Source organism: Stegodyphus dumicola, chromosome 6, assembly GCF_044657685.1.
Source record: "Stegodyphus dumicola isolate Sdum_Otavi_A_Nest chromosome 6, ASM4465768v1".
In the NCBI taxonomy this organism is placed as follows: domain Eukaryota; kingdom Metazoa; phylum Arthropoda; class Arachnida; order Araneae; family Eresidae; genus Stegodyphus; species Stegodyphus dumicola.
The window spans coordinates 38,654,361-38,671,815 of record NC_140773.1 but is presented as its reverse complement, the minus strand read 5'-3'; the positions used below and the strand labels follow the sequence as shown (position 1 = coordinate 38,671,815).

At 31.4% G+C, this 17,455-nt stretch overlaps 2 long non-coding RNA genes across 6 annotated transcripts in view; one reads left to right on the top strand and one right to left on the bottom strand.

The window, feature by feature from the left end:
* Positions 1 to 6,017, top strand: part of LOC146996698 (uncharacterized) — a 92,924-nt gene extending 86,907 nt beyond the window's left edge. For 2 of the 4 annotated variants that reach the window (XR_015041618.1, XR_015041617.1), the window contains one exon: positions 5,872 to 6,017. This is a non-coding gene — a long non-coding RNA (uncharacterized LOC146996698). Of the gene's footprint in view, positions 1 to 519; positions 1,660 to 5,871 lie in introns of those variants that run through there. The other 2 variants (XR_015041620.1, XR_015041619.1) reach the window with 1 other exon arrangement.
* The window catches only part of LOC146996697 (uncharacterized), a 273,301-nt gene extending 256,090 nt beyond the window's left edge, over positions 1 to 17,211 (bottom strand). Inside the window, exons 1-3 of one of the 2 annotated variants that reach the window (XR_015041611.1) lie at positions 16,503 to 17,211; positions 10,008 to 10,094; positions 2,385 to 2,421 (exon numbers count right to left, since the gene is read on the bottom strand). This is a non-coding gene — a long non-coding RNA (uncharacterized LOC146996697). The remainder of the gene's footprint in view (positions 1 to 2,384; positions 2,422 to 10,007; positions 10,095 to 16,502) is intronic. The other variant, XR_015041610.1, reaches the window with a different exon arrangement.
* Between the last annotated feature and the right edge of the window lie 244 nt (positions 17,212 to 17,455).

Genomic DNA, 17,455 nt, shown 5'->3' with positions numbered 1-17,455 from the left:
TTTTAAATTAATGTAGCAGACTGCGCTGCTCCCTGACCTTCTAATTTGAGCCAGTTTATTAATTTTCGCAGACTGTTATTATTACAGAAATTTTATAAAAACTAAGCTTGAACTTTCGATTATGTCGAAAAGAGTTTCCAATTCTGGAGTTACAAAAGGGATCTACAAAGCGAAACCATGTTTAGAAGTCCATTAAACAAAATGTGGAATTGCTGCAAAAAATGCATACAGGCATATTCGTCTTAAAATTATGTGAGGAGTATGGCATTGGAAAGTCCACTGTATATGACACAAGAAAAAAGAAAAAGGAACTTTTTGAATTTTTTGTGGGAGCATCTTAAACAACTTGCATTGAACGAAATGTTTAATAAAGTAAACAAATATTAAGCTTTCTTTTGTAAATTTTGATACCCTTTAGATCATAATTGTTCTTTATTTCATAAATTACAATTTCGTAATTTTAATTGTATAATTTCTGCATGCCATCTTACCAGATTTAAATTGATGATCTATTATTAGGGGGACCAAAAAGTAATGTCGTTTCTACGCATGTCGACAACAACGATAGACAACAACATGCTAAGGGCAGAAGTGGACGCAAATCAATGTCAAACAATCGAGGAACTGTCAAACACTCTTAACCAACCTTGGTCGACCAAAAACATTTAAAGCAGAATGGAAAAATAAGCAAAGCAGGTGTTTGAGTCCCCCATAATCTGTCCGAAGAGAACAAGGCCAACCTATCCATCACACGCAATGTATTGCTTCAACGGCACCATACAGAACCATTTTTTGATCGCTTGATTAGTGGAGACAGAAAAATAAGTCCTATATGATAATCCAAAACTCAAAAGGCAGTTTTAATAGGGGTTACAAAGGGTTTACATCCCGAAAAGGCACTTCTGGGTATTTGGTGGAGTATTCGTGGAATTGTTCATTTTGAATTGCTGAAATCTGGAAAAACTGTTAATGTAGACCTTTATTCTGAACAATTGGATCTAGTGAACCAATCTTTAATTGGAAAATATCCGGCGATTGTCAACGGAAAAGGCGTCATTCTGCAACACGACTGTGCAAGACGAACACTGGAAAAACATAATGAATTGGGGTGGGAGGTACTGCCTCACCCACCATATTCGCCCGATATCGCACCCTCGGATTTCCATTTATTCCAATCCCTACAACATTTTCTTAGTAACAAAAAATTTCAAAATTTTGATGATGTCCAAAATGCCATCTTGAGATATTTTACTCAAAAACCAATTGATTTTTATTGATCTGGGATTGAAATCTGCATACTAGATGGCAAAAGGTTGCTGATAACGAGGGTGATTATATTATTGCTTAAAAATAAAAACTTGTTACAAATTTATTTGTTTGAATTTAATGTAAGAAAGCAACATTACTTTACAGCCCCCCACAGGATTTGGAAATATCCCAAATCCGGAATCGGCTAGTGCGGATTTCGAACTTTGTACTGTATTTATTAATACTATATGAAGAGATACTTTTTTAAATTATAAAAAATATTGCTTAAATTTTTAATGCATTTTATTCTCACTTTTTTGAAGTGTTTGTAAGAGTAAATTTTTAATTTTGCAATGTTATTGTCTGTTATTTTACTTCAATATTTATAATTAAATTTTATATACAACAAAATTTATTTTGTAGATTTCAAAATTGTGCATCATATACATATTTAATACTTCTAAATATGTCAAACAATACATAAAAAGTATTATAAATTAAACATGCTTATCTTCTACTACAGAAATTTTTAACAGCAACAAAATTTAATTATAAGATTTTTCTTTTCTTTCATGTTTGCAGCAAATGCAAGAAATAAAAATAATTCTGAAGATGTTTTTTATGTTGAAAGGTATCTAGTGGCATTAACTGCATAAGATACTTTTAAGCAAGTTGTAGCTTATATTTAAAAGAGTCGCTGATATTATCATCCAAGACTCATATTTTCAAACTACAGTAAATTTTTTTATAAACATGAGGTTTAGAATAATCACTTTCCTAAAAATCAAATAATGACACAAACATCAAGTTCTTAGGAGCCTGAATTAATCAGAATCACAGAAATTCAGTGGTTATGTAGAAATTATCCACAGCAGGACAACTCAGAAAGTTCTGGGGACAAGTAAAACATGCACCAAAAATTTTGGAATCATTTGCCATGATCTTTATTAAATAAATTTAAGATGATTTCTGAAAATAAAAATTCAACTTTTTTTAAAATTAAATACTGGAAAGCACTTTCCTGTTTTCTCACATGTGCTTAAAATTCTAATTTAGAATGCAGTTGTCAAGAACTGAATTTATTGCCTATGAAAAAATATTTCATTTTCAGATTAGATATAAAAGAATTTTTTTACCTCAGTAGTACATAGAGACTTCAAACTGCAAAATGTCCTGCAAAAAAGAAATAAAAATGCATTTCAATAGTCAGTACATAACAGAATATGCTATACAATATTTACATATAAGTTGCTTCAAAGGACTAAACTGGGAAGTAAATTTCTTCTGAAATTTAAGATGAATATGAAGAAGGTATACAATAAATAATTATGAAACTAAATTGAAGACCTTTAACTAAGAATTTAAACATGCTGCTAATTAATGTATACAGAATCATAGCCTTTAGTGCAGTAATAAGGAATAGCAAATGTAATAAACAGTAACTCTTTAATCAACACTAAGAAAACTGCTGAAACTGAACATAAAACACTAAGTTAATAATTTCAGAAACAGTTACAAAAAAATAATTGTTTAAAATCTTTACATATAACAACATAACACTGTTGGGCATAATAACAATTCAGCCTTTTAGGGCATAGTACATGCAGCAGAAAAGGTTTGAGATGGCACACAATTTGCTCTCAGTTCAGTTTTATATCCCTTTGGCCAGTGAAGGCAAACTCATTAGTCAACAGAGTCAATTATCAACAGTTCAGCACTGTATTTATTAATACTTGTATTCTCTTTTCAAGTATCTTCTTCCATTCATTCTCTGCATATGTCCAAACCATCTTATACCTTTCTCAACACTACATCTTTTTTCGCTCCACAACACTCCCTAAAATTAACTCAATATTTCAGTTTTTAAGTCTTAGTTAAACTATATATATATGTCGAATAAAACTTGATATTATACTTAATAACGATACTATTTTATTGATAAAAGAGAATTGCAATATATTGAAAAACTTGAATCGCAATAATGACTAACAAAACACTAATGTAAACAATGGCCTTGCATCTTCTTGAAAAGTTTGCATTTTGTATGTTGTTTTTCATTTTAAGCCTTATTACAAGTTTTCATGAATAAGATGACTTCTCTACTTACTCTTGACAAAAAGTTCATGCTTGAAAATTATTGATCGTATGAATATGTAGACTCGAATAAGAAAAACATCAAACGTTAGTTTTTTAAGCTGATTACATGAGTCGGGAATAATATTATTCCACATGTTTTCCTTCTCCAGATTACTTGTGCTGTGAACTAAGCACACATTTATTTTTCTCCAATGTTTCTACATCAGCACTTAAAATGTTCAAATTTCAAGTTTCATAATTTTTTTTTTTTTTTTAAATTCAGCAATTGATTTCAGAGTTGCCAATGTGAATATTAAACAGAGAAATGCAATTCCGTTGCACTAGTATTAAGAGGTTTTTTAACAAAGGCTAATGTTGCTTTGCTGATTCAGAATTCCTGAAACCGCTGAGAAAAACTTCTGTCATAAAACTGTTGTTTTGAAATGGCAAATGTCAATATTAGATCTATTTTCTTGAGAATATTTCAACAGGCTTGGAAAGTGAACCAAAGTTTCTGTTTCAAAAATCTTGAGCAGAAAGAGATAATTTGCTTTCAAATGAAATAACTTCTTCCAACATCAGAAAAATTGTGTTTCCTCTTCCCTATAGGAGGTTCGAATCCCGCGAACGGGCTGGCTGCATGGGTGTTTTCGTGGTTTTCCCCATGTGTAACATGTTAAAAACGAGCCAGTTTCCCTTAGAAAGTCCTCCACAAAGGCATCCCTCCTCTTAGGCAGATAGCCCTCGAGGCTTTGCCATAATCACACACACACCTCTTCCCTATAGTTTTTTGATTAAGCTGATTTAGATGAGATGTAACGTCTACCATAAAATAAAATTTTTGGATCTACTGATCATTCATTAGTTCTGGATTATAAACACTCATTTCAAGGAGTAATGCTTTAACTTCTGTTAATAAGGATGCAAAACATTTCAAAACATTTCCTCTTGATAACCAACGCACTTTATTATTCAGCAGAAGATCTGAGTACTCGCTCTCCATTTCAACTAAAAATTCTTTAAACTGGCGATGATTAAAAGCTGTAGTAATAATGAGGTTAACAATAATATAATTATGAATTCCATAACTTTGCAAATTTCTTCTGGAAATGTCGAGCACAAAGCGCTTCTTGATGAATGATACAATGGTAAGTAAGATCTTGTCACTGATTTTTCCTTTCAAAATAATAACAAAAACGTTTCTTACCCCGGTCATTCTTTTCGCCCTGTTTGTTGCAACTGAGACAAGTTTATCGAGATTTGGTGATCTACCAGGAGACCAGAAGAAAAAGCAGAGTTGGCAGCTGTGGTTTATAAATATAAAAAACTATTTTTATACGAATCCTGGTATATACCAACATTTTCTGTACTTTTTTTGGTTTAATTTATAAAGTAAGTTCAAAAGCAATCTAAATAAATATATATATGCATTTTTCAAGTACTGAAAAGGAAGGGCATGATGGGAATGATCTTCTAGCAATGGTGAAAGGGGTGGAATAGGGCAAAATAGGTTGAGAACCACAATGTTAGATCTTTTAAGTATTAGTTAAAAAAAAAAATAAGTTTGAACCTTTACACGGCATTTAATTATTATTAAATGAAATTTGTTTACATCTAATTAGAATTTCGGAACACTTCCGCAAAGAACCCGGCAAATGTAAACATCGCCAACTTTGGCGATAATAGTTCAAACCTGGTAATCCGGCAGATTCAACCTATTCGCTTGTAAGAAGGTTGCAACCATTCCTCTAACGTTCATTTTGTTGAATTATCACCGTCATTGTTCGCATTTGCCAATTTAAATTATTCTTCACTTATTTATTATTATTTTTTTGTATTTTCACGTTATTATTTATGAACTTTTAACAAATAGATAGAAATATTTTCATATAATAAAGGAAGTTTTCGGTGACAGATGCTAGTTTGTGGAAGAAAATTTGGCGGGAGAGGGGTTAATGATAATTGGTAACATGGCTGTTAACGTAGCGTTAAGCACACAGAATCATGAGGTTTCCAACCGATAAAATATTTTGACTTCATCACCTGCCAAAATATGCATTTTAAATAATTAATTAAGTAATGTTTTTATTATTGGTATGGTCATCTAAAATTATGAGAAAAACAATATTTATGGCTTAAAACTTTAACCAGATAATATATTGTTAATGCTTTTCCAACAATAACATTTGAGAAGATTTCAGGTGTGACACACAAAGGGATGATTAAACTGAAATAAAAAGTATTATTGATTCTCTAAAATGACAGAATAGTTTTATGGATACTCAAAGTCATCAAAATTAGCAAACCACTACTTGTGTAATGAATCCAAGTGCAAATGACTCTTCAAAAGTTTTATTAACAATGCTACTGAATAGAATTTCAATACTGAAAATTATTGGCACTGTCAAATATACTATGAAAGACAGGCAGTTGTTTCAACATAAAATGCTTTAAACTGTTTACAAGTAAATTGATAAAAATAACATTGAAAAACTGTTTATGTAAAATGGATGTATTAAAAGTCATGCATTCATTAATTTATTACAGGCACATGGCTCTTATTGAACTAAGACTGTCACTGAATGATTGTTTGGAATCGACATTTCTTGCTGTCTGAAACCTACTTCACCTATGATGTAAATATGCAGTTGTGGTTCTCACTGACATAAAGTTTAGCCACTCCTGATCGATTATATATGTCTACTGTATTTATACCTATTATACTAATTATCAGATACAATTTTGAGAATATCAACAAGCAAAACACTTAAAAATTTAAAAAAGACACTTGTAGTAGAAATATTAATATTCTATATGAATTATGGAAAGTACATGTAATGAATAATACCATGACCAAACACTTAAAAAAAAGAATAGATTAAGTATTTCCTACCTCGATACTTGAGAAAGCAATCCTGTTACACAACACATAGTTAACTTTTGATTACATGATATTACATATTACATATTTAGTCCTACGAGTGGTTAAGAAGGCTGAATAGTGGTAGTTCAATCTCGGCTCAAATCCTGAAAAACGAGCTGGTTGTGCAGTTTATTTTTTTCGTATGTGTTTTGTGAATTTTGTGACATTTTCGTGGTTTTCCATGAGCCTATTTACCCTAGAAAATATTCACAAAAGCATGCCTTTTTCAGCTAGCTCTCACATGCTTTGTATATTGAATTAAGTACACACAAACCCTTCTTAATTTTAAAATGATAAAGTTATTAAGTTCACATTACATGCAACGAAGCTTTTTACAAGCCAGGATACTTTCTTTAACAATTACAGTGCTAATTAGTGCTGTACTTCTCAGTTATATGAGAAATAACATCTCAGTGTCACTGCTTGTGACACATTTGTTTCACTTAAGTCTTCTTATGCAGTCATAAGCATGAAATAAACAAAACAATAACATTTGAGAAGATTTCAGGTGTGACACACAAAGAGATGATTAAACTGAAATAAAAAGTATTATTGATTCTCTAAAATGACAGAATAGTTTTATGGATACTCAAAAACTCATGGTTATGCATGAAAAACCTAATCCATACATCCTTGGTGACTGATATTAACATAGTTTTTATGCTGCATTTGTGAACTACGCGGTTAAATTGAGTGAAATTGTGACTAAATTTCAGAAGACTTATAAAATTATGGTGTGAAAATTTAAATGTGAAATTAAAATCAAGGATACATTGGACAGAACAATCAAAAAAGAAATGTTGTCCATAAATATATTAATAATAATTAATGATAAAATGGACATTTAAAATATTCATATAATGAATATATACAATTAGTGTAATTAAAATAAATATATGCATTTAAAAATGATCTAACTTGGACCATATTTGCAATTTTTGTAATGTTATTAAATATGGACTTTAAATAAAATTTTTAGCAGCATACATCATTTGGGTTTGTTTAAATTATGGAAAAGCATGGGAGAGATATCTGCCTAAAAGAAAAGATGCCTTCAAGGAGGTCTTTCTGAAGGACACTGGTTTGAATCCACGTTACATATTGGGAATACCATGAAAACAATCATACAACTTGCCCATTAGCTTGGCTAACTAAACTACCAGAGTTCAGTCACTTTACTGTTTAGCTGCTGATGAGCTGTATATCAGTTGCAAAGCAGTGCACAAAAAATGATATATTCCTTGGTTCTCGTTATGAGTTACACAGGGTTCATAGCCACATTTTAGTTAAAAAAATAAGCACTTTTCAAGCACATTTTAAGAAAAAAAATAAGCACCTGTCTAATGACATTATACACAACTGCATAACCTTAATTAGACTTGTAATTTAAAATATGAGAAATGCAGTATTTATTAAGAGAGAATAAGCATTACCTCAACCATGGAAAATAATTACTTTTTTTTTCCCTTTAAATTTTAAATAACAGTTCAATTTACAGAACTAGTTTACAATGAGAGAAAAGAAAAAAAACTATGCAGAACTAAACTATATTACAAGATTTAATGATGAAATTTCAGTTCAAAATAGAGAAAATAAATAATAATAAAGCATATTAATTGTATTTGCTTGGAACCTAATAATAAATACAATTTATTTTTCCACTCATATTAATATTTAAATAATTTAAATTTAAATTCTGAATATTTTCTAAATTTTCATTGTATATCAGTTTTCTCTTAACAGATATTGCAAGCAAAGTAATTTAAGTAAAAAAGAGGAACATTTCTGAAATCAGAAGACAGAAATTTGCTTCATGCAGTCATCCTTTAACAGTAAAAGCTTAACTAAGCCGCATACTTGGAAACTGGCGAATATTCGGACAGTTGAGCGTAACTTGAAAAAGAGGAGTGGAGGGGGGGGGGTTGACTGTAGCCACTTTTTAGATTTTTCCGCTAAATAAATGCTTTTGACATTTTGATATGTGAATCATATAAAAATAAACCAATGGAACTGAAAAATATTCTGCTTAGCAAGCACAGTAAAACTCTTTTAAGTGTTCATAAACAAATCTCAAACAGAACATCAAAATTAATTAATTAATTATCTCTGCGAAATATCGCAAACGTTATTGCACAATACGTGTGCCATAATTCTTCCCTACGTGATATTACGCAATCGGAATCAACAACTGCTGAAATTGGGAGAATAAAGAACTAAATATGAGTAACTGGGGTGTTTTTCATTCTAATTTTCAACAGACGGCGTTAAATTTCCGCAATAGAATCATTCTTCGCTTGGGTTGGTAGACCACAGAACTTTTAGTCCTATTCAATCCAGATTGGAAAGTGACAAAAAAAAAAAAAAAAGTCCGTTGCTTGTTTTGCAGCGAACTTGTAACAGTTTCAATATTTGAGATTTTGCGGAGAAAGGGGAGAACCTCCCAATCTTCGCACTATATAATGTATTGGCCAAAAAAAATTAAATTATTTTGACTATTCCATTACTTTCCCTTTATTTAAGCCATTCCGAGTATTATTCCTAAAACGCTGTGTTAAAATACAACCATTTTTGGAAGTTTACTATACTTCAGCAGTTACTGCAACTGTTATTATAAACATTCATACATATACTCATAATATAAGCATAATGATCATAATAAACACAAATATGAACTGACCAAGCGGAACGAGAATGCAAATTATTAAGATCTGGATAGAAATTTAAACGTGTATAGTATTTGGGTGAGAGGAAAAGAATGCCGAATGTACCGAAATTTTCTACTGCTTTCGCAATTCTTTGACCAATATAACGACGGGCACCTGTCTGTACTCTTTGTGCGCACCAAAGGTTATGTTAATGCAGAGAAAGGGGGAAAAGCTATTTCCGGGAGTATGATTCACCACCTGACATTCAATATTAAGAAAAGTTGTTTATTTAGTTTCGGCTTTGGTAGGGGGAAAATAGCGCGTTCATTAAAAAAAAAGCACTAAAAGCAAAAAATAAGCACTAAAAACAAAAAAATAAGGGCTTTAAAGAAAAAGTAAGCACCTATAAGGGCCTTTATATTTTATTTTCAAATATAAGGACTTATAAGCACTTATAAGGACCGCTATGAACCCTGGTTACATGCAAAAAAGCAAGTCTTAATAAAAATCGATATGCCAAATGTAAAGTTAATATGTTGGTTTTTTCGTGCAATACATGAACATATACATAAAATTTAAAAAAATAAGTCAGAGCAGAATATAATTTATTACTAAAAAAACTTTTATGTAATCAGTTGCAATTAAGTTTCTATTTAAATGAGAATATCTATTCATTTCATTTATGCGATCATAATGGATTTTCAATCGTAGTTTTGGAAGTACTTTAAAATTATGCAATGAAGATATTAATCGTAAATTCACAATTTCTTTAGAAACTGCACTGTTAAAAACATAAATATTTTGGAATTTTATAATACTGAAAGATATTCAAAGACAGATCTCAATTTTCCCAAGAAATTGCCAAGAAAAAGGATCATTATTACAAAGCTCAATATTACATGATTTTTCTACTTCCATTAAGCTTTACATATTGTTTTCTGTGCTAACTTGAATTAAATACAAATTTATTTTCGTGCATCGTGTTTAACCAGTTAATTTTGAATTTTCACTTTCATATGCTTAATATATTGTTTTCTCTGCTAACGTGAATTTATGTTACTTATTCTTTAATTACTTTGATTATATTCTTTAAATATCATGTTTACGTGGCTTACTTCCATGTGTTTTAATATCTCATAACCAACGCCCATCAACCATAGGTGAACTTGGCGAGTAAAACAGCAACGGCGCCAACGGGTTCTCTGTGGATGAAAATTCAGAATTTCTAAATCAATCAAACACATTCATGAAAACAAGCAATTTCAAAAGTCATTATAATAACAGTAGTCAAGAAAGCATAAAGTTACCAGCAAGAAATCTCTAACAAAGTTAAAGATCATCCATATAATCCAATTGCTATATTAATCAAAATAAATAAGAAATTCAGTACAAAGTCTGAAATCCAGACGTCCATTATCCGAAATGATCTAAAATCTGGACCTCAAAACCACCAACAACATTTTTCTCCTAGGTTTTACGCATGCACATTTGATTCCACCCCCCTCCGAGCATAATAAAACATCTGGAGTGTGCCAATTCTTAATTTCACTTTGACACTAAATGAAATACATTGTTATTGAAGAAACAAACCTTTTAGCATAAATGTGTACGATCAGGATCAGTAACTTGGTTTCATTCCTGCGTATCCGCTTTATGGTACACATCTCAAACTGAAACATTCCACATAGATACATCATTGATCTGACGCCAACCTTGGGAATCATTATTTATTATACTTTCCTTTCATCACCGCATGTTTATCAAAACATGACAACTTCAGTAATGACTCATGTAGCGATGCCTAAACAATTTTTGGTACTTTTCCGTTTTGCCGGCGCAAGCGATAAAGTCGCCAATAATGGTACAATCGATGCCAAAAGGAATATTCTCGCTGGTAACCTTTTACGCCTCATTTTCAAAACAAGTCGCAGCTTTTTCTTATCAGATTGATTGGTTTTTTCAATACTGGCATATAATTACATAGAATTTTTATCAGATAGTTCAGTTTTATGTCTAAGGCCATTTTCAGTAGTTAAGTCAATTAGGATGCAATCACAGCTCTTACCCGAAGCCGAAAATATAGAAAAGGTAAAGTCAAGGGTTAAATTCATCAATTCTAATAAGGATACATTAGCGAAGTAAAGCACTGCAGTTTTACATAATTTCTAAGTAAGCTATTTGTACGAATTGAAATATTTCTTGCATTTAAACTTGTGTTCCAAATTAAGATTTAACTTGAAATTAATGTAGATAATTACTGAGAGCATTAGATTTTTGTAGAGTAGTTTACGTGAGATGAGATAGCTTGGGGTCACGTGATATAAACCGGCGAATTAGGATTTTGAACCATGAAAGCATAGTAAATTCTTAAATTAATGTCTTTTTACAAATTTATTGTCTTTATTTATCGGCTTTTTATAAAGTTTTAAGCGATATTAAAATGTTTATGCCTTCAAAAAATGAATTCTTAGAACTAAGATTTTTTTAATATTTTTTATGTGTATACTGTCTGTTGTCGCCAATAAAGTCTGCTTGGCGAGATTTGCGCCGGCGAAACGGAAAAGTACCCAATTTTTCTTGTTAGTAATTGAATAATAAAGGTGTATGGTAACCTTATATGTTGACATTACGCTTGGCGATGATTACAGATTTAAGTTAAATGTGCTAAAAAAATGTTTACGAGGAAACATTTACCAAACATTTCTTTCCATGTGATAAAAATAGATTTTGTTGATGATACTCATAGACTCAAAGATTAAATTTATGGCTATTTGAATTAAGAATAATTGATTTGTTATTCACATAAACCCAGAACCAGCACCAGGGCTCGTATGGCTGCAGAGACTCGGAGAATTTAGGACCCACAGAGACTGCATCAGGCGGTAAGATATCTAGCGCCGGCCTTCAATAAGGCTGAAATATATGTGGGAATTTATTTATTCAGAACTCTAATAAGCCTTAAGCACGTGAAAGAAATAGACATAAGTATGATAAATAACAAAACTAATATAATTCAGGCATAATTGTCTCAGTGCGTGATAGAAGCAAGATAAAATTTAACAGAACAACTTGTCGTTAGTCGCCAAGCTCATGATGCATAGCCAAATATGTACAGTGAAGGATAGCTAAATTTGATGATGATAGCCACTAATTTTAAAGGTTTTCGGATATAGCAAAACAAAGGCGAAATTTTCCAATTAACGGATTTTGTAAAGAAATGTGGACAAGCTGTAATAAATGAGGATGATATAAAAGAAGTTTTCATTGTGATGACAATCCTTCTCAATCATCAATCAATTAATGAATGGCGAAATCTGTAGTATAGTTCTAGATCCAGAAAATACGCTACTGATAGTGAAGAAAGTGACAGAGAAGTTACTGACAACGAGAAAATTTTGATTGACAAATTAATCGGAATTCTCGAAACAGCAGTTACAGGACATCAACAATGTAACTAAGCAAAGGATTATGCCTGTCTACAGAATTAAAGAGAATGTATTAGCGCAACAAACAGAGCAACTTAAACAACTTGCATTGAGAGAAATGTTTAATAAGGCAAACAAATCAATATTAAGCTTCTTTTTTTTTTTTTTTTTGTAAATTTTGATACCCTTTAGGTCATAAATACTTCATTATTTCACAAACTTTATCCATGTACACGTCGATCTATTTTCACTTAAAAAAAAAAAAATCCCCGAATTTCACAAAAATGGCATTGTGCACTCTTTTAACTTTATCCATGTACACGTCGACCTATTTTCACTTAAAAAAAATCCCAGAATTGCACAAACTTGCATTGCACACTCCCTTTACTTTGTCCATGTACACATTGATATATTTACACTTAAAAAGTCAAAGGAGCACCAAATTCTACAATATAGGGGAAAAAAATGCAAAATCTCAATAAAATACATTTTAAACCAAAAAATAAAATAACATAGAAAAGAAAAAACATGTTATATATTTAAGCACTACCAAAAGCAAATATTCACTTACCATGATTTTCGAGTTCGCTTCGTACACCCCGAGCCATGTAAAAATCAAAATATCAATCATACTCAAATGACTTTTTCAAACCAGGTACTCTTTCTGATCGAACACTTCACATAGTGACCATCTGAACTTTTCTTCCTACAAACCCATTCAAATCCATCTAAACGATTTTTACGTTCGACTAGACGCATATCCTTCCTACATACAGAACACTTATAATGGCTACTAAGTAAACCTACATTTACACACCAGTCAATTAAAGCTCTTTTCCCCTTTTGCTCCAAATTGTACAGAAACTTCAAATTAATCTTACTACATTCGGCCATTCTACTGTCTAAAGAATCAAACCAACACACACCACAAAAACGCTTACAAAACATCCCATGATTCAAAATTTCCCAGAATCATGCACCTGATTATGTCACAATAGGGTTTCCATAACATTCAACTACTCAGGCTACCATAAATGAAACAACAACTTGGTGATAAATCAAACAACAACTTCACCATAATACAAGGGGTACCTTAAAGTCTACTCTACCCCAATTTTCTTACTTGCTATTTTCAAGTTGGCAATTTTGAGAAACGTGCGGAGCAGTGGGTGATTCTGCACTCTCCCAGTTTGTCGCCAAGGGCTCTTATAGGATTTTACCCAAATTTTAATTAACATAATCTAATATTTTAAAGTTGCAATTGCATAACATTATGGGAAGAAACGTATTCATGGAAAGGTTGTTTCACATTACGGAAAGCTTCTACCAATCTACAACTTTTATTTATTTTTAATTAAAACAAATTTTAAGACTATTTAACAGGAAGAAAGAAATAAAATAGAATGATAAATAATCAATAAAGATCCTGAATTATTAAAAAAAAGTGTGGAAATTTTTCTCTTCCTAAATATTTAACATTACTGGATAAATAGTAGCATTTAGGCTGATTAGCATATTTCAGCTAAATATCCACTGTATCCTTAATTCTTACTCATCTATTACAATATAAATATACCTAAGTTTGAAAAATAATATTAGGTACTTTTCCGTTTTGACGGCACAAACGATAAAGTCGCCAATAATGGTACAACTGATGCCAAACGGAATATCTTGGCTGGCAAACTTTTACCCTTCATTTTCAAAACAAGTCGCAGCCATTTCTTATCAGATTGATTGTTTCTTTCAATACTGACATACAATTACATAGAATTTTTACAAGATAGTTAAATTTTTTGCCCTAAGACCATTCGCGGTAATTAATTACGATGCAATCACACCACTCACCTGAACGCAAAGATATAGAAAAGGAAAATCAAGGGTTAAATTCATCAAATCTAATGAGAATGCACTAGCGAAGTAAAGCACTGCGGTTTTACATAATTTCTGAGTAAGCTATTCGTACGAATTAAAATAATTCTTGCATTTGAACTTGTATTCCATAAGATTTAACTTGAAATTAATGTAGATAATTACTGAGAGAATTATATTTTTGTAGCGTAGTTTACATGAGATAAGATCACTTGGGGTCACGTGATATGAACCGGCGAATCAGGATGAAAGCAAAGTAAATTCTTAAATTAATGTCTTTTTACAAATTTATTGTCTTTATTTATTGGTTTTTTACAAAATTTTAAACCATACTAAAATGCTTATGCCTTCAAAATAAAAAATTCTTAAAACTAACATTGGTTAAATTTTTTATGTGTATACTGTATGTTGCTGTCAATAAAGTCTGCTTGGCGAGATTTGCGCCGGCGAAACGGAAAAGTACCCAATATTATAATTAAATTGTCTTGGACTAAATATCTCACAAGATTAGTAAAGTTCTGCTTCAAGTAAGAGAAAAGCAGTTATGTAATTAATTGATAATACTGTATTATATTCTACAAGACATCTTTGTGTGTTTTCCAAGAGGTTTCACCTTTCAAATTCTGCCCTGCTTCAGAAAATATGTTATAGTGTCAAAAGCTGTTAAATACATGATTTTAGAAATTTTCAGAAAGATCATTTCAAAAATTTGGTTAATCTTTGAAACATGGTAACAGGTAGTTTGGTGACATTTTGGTAAGGTGATAAAGGTTACTAGCTAGGATTTTAGCAATAATCTGAGAAGTACACAGTTCGAATCACAGATTATTTTGTCTCAGAGAAATGAGAGATCATGAGACATGTCATGTGACATTTTCCGGAAAATTCCAAACAGGATTTTAGCTAATAAGCACTTAGGAACAATTTCGCTGCTAAAGTGCAGAATCGCCCACTTATTTGTTTGGTGCTTTTTACAAGAGTAAGAAGAATTGGATTTTTGTAATTTTTGTAATTTTTATTTTTTAAGTGAAAATAGGTCAATGTGTACATGGATAAAGTCATTTTTGTGTGCGCAATACCAAAGTGTGCACAATGCCATTTTTGTGCAATTCTGGGATTTTTTTTAAGTTATAATAGGTTGATGTGTACATAGATATCGTGTATATGCAATTCTTAAAAACGCAGCAAGCAGTGGGCGATTCTACACTTCCTCCCAATTTCGCACCTAATCTTCGTCATGATTAAGCACTTTTGTTCCATAAAAGTTCTAGCATAAGCGTAATTCGGCTAGCAGATTGTTGGAAAAAATTTTGAGTAAAAAAAAAAAATAAAATAAAACATGGCTTTACTTCGTGAAAACAAAATGGCATCCAAAAAAAAAAAAAAAACTAGCAGGTTGCTGTAGCAGGGATGGTCGCCAAAGTTTCGCCAAGTTACCATAATCCGAAGATTCACCAAAAATTTTACTAAAAAATTCCCTTTTTCTACTTGCAAACTAATAACAAATTTAAGAGTTTCTAGTTTATTTACAGTGTGAGCTCCATCTAAGGTATTTTGTGCATTATGGCATTTTGTCCCATTTTTAACGAGCATTTTAAGCTAAACATACGGTTCTGAAGAATAATGGTCAACTTAATATAACATGTGACATGACGAAAATATAGTCAGCCTATTTTTGAACTTATACTTCACATCTGGATTTATTGTAAAATGAAGACTAAGAAAACGCATAATTCAAGGAAACTAACATTTTATACTTTTAGTTTCGCACATTTAAATATTCTGGCACTTTTTTAGGAAACTACACATATTCGATTACATTTGGATATCAAACATTTTACTTTAATTGTATATTGAATTCCTACATACAAACAGATCACGAATATAAATATTTTCGCTCTAGTGTAGAACTGAGTGCCCCTTCGCTTCACGACAACTTTTTTAAATTTTGGCGATGAAACCTTACTTCTGGTTACCATGATAGTTTTAACTCTGTTTTAGCTTCCTGATTTTATTTAAATGAAAATAGATTGATGTGTACATGGGCAAATTTAAGGCAGTGCGCAATGCCTAGTTTGTGCAATTCTAGGATTTTTTTTTAAGTGAAAACAGATCAATGTGTTCATGGACACAGAGTCTGTACAATTCTTTGACTTCTTATTTTTGTTTTGTGTAGCGACCATCAAGAAATTGTACCTTCCTGGTGCCGATCTTGGCATCAAAAAAAGAATCGAGAAAAAACAAGGGGCACCCAATTGTAAACTTTTACCAATATTTTGTGTATTTGAAAAAATATATATATAAGTGAATACATACACAGCAAGCCTTTTGAAGCGTTCTTCTTCATCACCCGCATCAATATCCATTGAAGTCTCGGAACTTTTAAAAAGAAAAGCACACGGTAAATAACACATTTGTTCATTGGCGCAAACACAACCAGCGAATCAGCTTTACGTTTCAACGTTGCCAAATCGCGCAATTTTCGACAAAACTATGCTGCCAAAATTCATGTGCTTGCGTTTTTGGGAAATTTTCGCTGCTCTTTTTTCTTAAACGCACATATGTTAAAATAACTTTTCTATTAAAATTAATTTATAATAAAAAGATCTTGCCCCCCAGATGGTATAGTGTTTAGGAGCTACTCTAATTTTTCATTATTTAATTTCTTCAAATATAATGCAAGACTCTAACATTTGGTGGCAACAGTTTGAAAAGTAAAACGAACATTTATAATAGTGATTCAACGGGGAGATCAGAGATCATTATTCGTTAAGTAGTGTTCGACCCGAGGGCCTTTACCACTACATGTTTATCAATCCCCTAAGGACCTGTAAAAGTTCGTTAAATTCCATAAACTGGAAAAGTCATATGCATTTGTAATAAAAGTGCAAAGTCTTCAGTAGTGAAGAAGTCGATCAGGGGTGACGCTGTAGCCTTGGCTACTAATGTTTAAAATTAATTTATGACTAGTAACAGCATGAATTATAAACAAATAGCTAAGTTATTGCATTTTATTTTCCAGCTATCGAAATGCGACGCTACGAGCAACGTTTTGAAACCAAAACCTAGCAATCATGAATCAGAACTAGAACTAGTTGCCATTCAGCATAAAGAAATTTAAATATAAATATGAATATTAACAAAATATTAAAGTTAATTTTATAAAATAATTAAACACATGAACAAATATATGAAATAAAAAATAATTATTTCTCATGCAATAACTGGGCCACTACACTACTCCCCCACCAGTAACTAAGTTACGTTAC